At 35.9% G+C, this 5,061-nt stretch overlaps 1 non-coding gene across 1 annotated transcript; it reads left to right on the top strand.

Annotated features, from left to right (window-relative positions):
* Positions 1–4,594: 4,594 nt before the first annotated feature.
* LOC149002443 (small nucleolar RNA snoR2/U65) lies at positions 4,595–4,736 on the top strand. The gene has a single exon (XR_016170587.1). It is a non-coding gene; the product is annotated as a small nucleolar RNA snoR2/U65 (small nucleolar RNA).
* Positions 4,737–5,061: the final 325 nt, after the last annotated feature.

The following is a 5,061-nucleotide window of genomic DNA, read 5'->3' on the forward strand; positions in this document are numbered from 1 at the left end:
TGTAGTGATCATGATGCTTGGATCTTAAATTCAGGCTGTACCTTTCATATGACTCCTAGAAATGAATGGTTTATCACTTTTGAGTCCATTAGAGGTGGTAAGATGTTAATGGGTAATCATCATGCATGTGATGTTGTGGGGATTGGATCTATTAGACTAAGATTGAATGATGGGATTGGATCTAGGTGAGACATGTGCCTGGACTTAGGAGAAACCTGTTGTCCTTGAGTCAGCTAGATGCTAGGGGTTTTCATTATACCTCTAGAGATGGTTCTCTTAGGGTTATGAGGGGTAGTAGTGTAATATTAACTGCTGATTTGAAGAATGATTTATACTTCTTAAATGGAAATGTGGTTTTAGGGGCTGCATCAGTCTCTAGTGGGGTTCTTAGTGAGGTGGAGCTTTGGCATAGAAGGTTGGGTCACATAAGTAGTAAGGGGCTTGGACAGTTATATAAAAGTGGCCAGATAAGCCTTAAGAAATTTAGCCCTTTGACTTTTTGTGATGTGTGTGCTATGGGTAAGCTTCATAAGACTAAATTCCCTCATTCTTCATATAAGACCACTCATGTGCTTGAATATATACATTCTGATTTGTGGGGAAATCCAAATGTACCCTTGTCTCTTTCAGGTGCCCAATATTTCTTGTATATTATTGATGATTACTCTAGAAAGACTTGGCTGTATTTTCTTAGAGATAAATCAGCTGTCTTTGATAAATTTCTAGAGTGGAAAGTTTTAGTTGAAAATCAAACTGAGAACAAAATCAAGAAACTTAGAACTGATAATGGTCTTGAATTTGTGAATGAAAAGTTTATAATTTTTTGTAAGGAACATGGAATTACTAGACATAGAACATGCACATATACTTCTCAGCAGAATGGAGTGGCTGAGAGGATGAATAGGACAATCATGGATATAATTAGATGCAAATGGATTGAATCTAGCCTAAGTAAGAAATTTTGGGTTGAAGCTGCTAGTATAGCTTGTTATGTCATTAATAAATCTCCTTGTTCCTCAATTGACTTTAATACACCTGATTTTAGGTGGAGTAATGTACATGCTGATTACAATGTGTTAAAACCCTTTGGTTGTGTTTGTTTTGTTCACCAAAACAAGGGTAAGCTTGAGCCTAGGGGTAGGAAGTGTGTCTTCCTAGAGTATCCTTTAGGTGTTAAAGGATATAGGCTTTGGTGTTTGCAAGAAAAAAAGATTGTAATTAGTAGAAATGTTAAGTTCAATGAACTTGAATTTCTAAAAGTTGATTCATCTAGTGTTAGATCTAACTCCCATAATCTAAATAAGACCATATTTGAGGTGGAGTTAGGGGATAAATCTAAGACTGAGATTGATGAATCTGATCCTAAGGCTAATGATGATGATCTAAAAGCTGGTAGTGGTTCTTTAGAGGTTAAAGAAGAGCTTAAAGATGAGGATCCATTAGATGATTATTTATTGGCTAGAGATAGGTCTAGAAGAGATATTAAGAGGCCTTCTAGATATGCTAATATAAATTAATCTAATTCTAGTCCAAATCTGATTTCTTGTGCTCTTAATGTGGCTTACCAGCTTAAGGGATGTGAGCCTATGACATATAAAGAGTCTCTTGATTGTGTGGATAGCAAGCAATGGCTTATTGCCATGAAAGATCAAATGGAATCTATAATGAAAAATCAGACTTGGACTCTTGTTGATAGACTCAAAGGAAAGAAGTTGATTGGTTGTAAGTGGGTTTATAAATTTAAGGCTAGTATTCCTGGTGTAGAACAACCAAGGTATAAGGCAAGATTAGTAGCTAAGGGTTATTCTTAAGTTGAGGGAATAGATTGAAGTGTTTTCACCTGTTGTGAAACATATTTCTATTAGAGTTCTTCTTGCCCTTGCTACTCTCTTTGATCTTGAACTTGAACAGTTGGATGTTAAAACTGCATTCTTGAATGGTAAGTTAGATGAGAATATATATATATATATATATATGGTTCAGCCTGAGCGCTTTGTTGTGAAGGGGAGTGAGACTAATGTCTGTTTGTTGTTAAGGTCATTGTATGGCTTAAAACAATCACCTAGGCAATGGTATAAAAAATTTGATGAATTTATGCTTAAGAATAGGTACAAGAGAAGCTCTTATGATAATTGTGTTTATTATTGTGAGTTTAGTCTTAATTCTTTCATTTATCTCTTGCTTTATGTTGATGATATGCTTATTGCATCAAAGGATAAATTTCATATTTGTAAACTTAAGTCTATGTTGAAATCTGAATTTCAAATGAAAGACTTAGGGGCTGCTAAAAGGATTCTTGGCATAGACATTTATAGGGATAGACCTAGTGGTGTTTTGACCTTGTCTCAGATTGGTTGTATTCATAAACTTGTTAAAAAGTTTGGACATGATAATATTAGAACTGTTAATACTCCTCTTGGTGCTCATTTTAAGCTTATAATGGATTCTAATGCTGCTTTAACTGATAGAATATATCAAGAATGTGTTAGTAGTCTCATGTATTCTATGGTTTGTTGTAGGTCTGATATTGCTTATTCAGTTGGTCTTGTTTGTAGATACATGAGTAGGCCATGTGATTCACATTTGAATGCAGTTATGTGGTTGTTGAGATATCTGAAAAATTTTGCATCTTATAAGATTATTCATGATAATTCTTGTGTTAATAAGCTTGGCATTATTGGATATTGTGACTCTGATTTTGCCTCTAATTTGGATAAAAGAAGATCCATAACTGGATACTAGTTTGCTATTGGTGGGAATCTGATGAGTTGGAAGTCCACACTCCAACATGTGGTGGCACCTTCAACCATTGAGGCTGAGTATATTGCTTTCTCTGAGGCTGTTAAGGAATGCATGTGGCTTAAGGGGCTTCTAGAGGAGCTTGGTTTTCATGACTTGCATTCTCTTGTTTATTGTGATTCCCAAAGTGCTTTGAGTCTTGCTAGGAACAATGTGTTTCATGAAAGAACAAAGCATGTTGATGTAAAGTTGCACTTCATTAGAGATATAATTGCTATGGGTTTAATTGATATATGTAAAATAGATACTTCTATTAACCCTGTAGATATTATGACTAAAGTAGTACCTGTTGATAAGTTTAAGTTTGCTTTAAACTTGTTAAAATTATTATCTCTATAGTTTGCTTTACATTTCTTTTTGTATTTATTTAATGGGTTTGTGTTTACTCTTAGGTTTATGCATCGTCAAAATAGCAGAGTCAAGGTGGAGAATGTTGTATATGTATACAGGGGTAATCTTGTCATTTTACATAGTTTTAAGACTGAGGTTGTCTTATTGATTAGTTTGAGGGGCAAAGTAGTCTTTTTACCCTCATGTTTGTGTATCATGTAATTGGGGGTTTAGGGCTTCGTTTCAGTGATCTTGCTCATACGATTCTCTCATCTCTCTCTCTCGGTTTCTCTGGTTTTTGGCTCTCAGTTCTGAGTGTGGTGATTCAATTGTGCACATTGAGTTCTACATCTTCTTCTTCTTGATTGATGCTCTAATGGAGGTTTAATACCATCTGCTATTGTATGCATTGAAGGCACTAGCTGTGGTGTTCTTGGCTTGCGCAGAAAGGGAGATAAACTTCGGTTTGGTCTACGGTTACGGGTGTGGTCATTCCAAGTCTCATGTGTTCTCTCTTTGTCCATGTATAGAGTATTCACTTCTTGATTTAGGGCTGTAACCTTGCTTGGCTATTTGATGATTGCGTAGCTTGTTGAGTGTTCAACTCATCCTTGGATGTAGGTCTTAGGACCGAACCAAGTAACATCATTTGTCATGCTTGATTGTTTCCTTTCTTATTTCAATTCCGCTGCGATTTAGGTTAGTTTGCTCAACAATTATATTAAAAATAATACAACACGTTCTTCCGTCGATTCCTCTGTCCTGCATTCCAGACCAGCGACTGATCACTGAGATTGTGAGAGCCTTCTTCATATCGTCTCCTACTCTTCTCTTCTTCAAGATTTTGGTTTCGATTGCAAGCAGCAAACAACAAGTCTCTAAATCACTGCGTTACAACGTTCAGGCGAACGGTGCGAAGTTGAGAGCCTTCTTTGTCTCCTACTCTTCTCTTCTCTTCTCTTCATTTTACCTGGTTGTTTAGCTTATTCATTCTTTTTTTTATGATTTTGGATCTTTGCTTTGCAATTTGTTTTGGCTCTTGGGCTTCATTGTTATCCTTGATAGTGTGAAGCTAATGATTCATCCTTCAAACAAGTTTGATGGAAGAAGATAAGGAATCCTAGTGAGGAAGCAATCCCATTGATATGAAGAGCCAATTGACAATCCTAACAAAAGTGATTTTGCAGCCATTACATTCTTCCCCAATCAATGAAACAGAGACTACCTCATCTTTGATTCGTTTCTATTTCCAATTTTTTGGTATCGATTTGCTCTTCTGGTGAGGTTCGTCGGTTTCGATTATTTGATTGGATTTTTTGGTCTGGTTTCATTCTCATTTTCTATGGGTGATTATTCACAGGTCTCTGAGGGTTTTCCTTCTTTCTTCCTCTCATTTGCTTTTTTTATGATTTTATTTTTTTCCTTCTTCAAGGAAAGAGGCAGAAAACAAAAAAATGTGGAACAAGGTTCGATGCCACGCTCCGGTAGTTAACAAACAATGACCGGCGATGCTCTGATTGGACCAATATTAAGTTTCGTAAGCTGATAGGAATCTGTGGACTGATAACTTCCATTCATCCACGGAATCGTTTTCTACGATTACATTTTTTTTTAATTGTTATGGAGTTCTCCTTTCTCTTGAATTCCTGGCACTAATTTGTGTTAGTATATGATTAAAGCCTAAGTGGATGTAGGAAATAAGGTCGCTTTCCAATAAGAATTATATAGGCGAATTCTTTAGACATCCATGAGACTGAGATCTAGGACATGACCTGTTCTCTTTTATTAGAGGAAAAATGTCCAAAAGAATAAATTTTATAAAAGGGTTTATCATGTAAAGTCGACTGATAGGATATGGCTGATGAGCTTGTCAGCTACACACTAAGGAAATGTTCAAGAAGTCTAACTTCACTTGTATTCTGTAGCGAGGTT

This window comes from Hakea prostrata, chromosome 10, assembly GCF_041222555.1.
Source record: "Hakea prostrata isolate BN-2017 chromosome 10, UWA_Hpros_2, whole genome shotgun sequence".
In the NCBI taxonomy this organism is placed as follows: Eukaryota; Viridiplantae; Streptophyta; class Magnoliopsida; order Proteales; family Proteaceae; genus Hakea; species Hakea prostrata.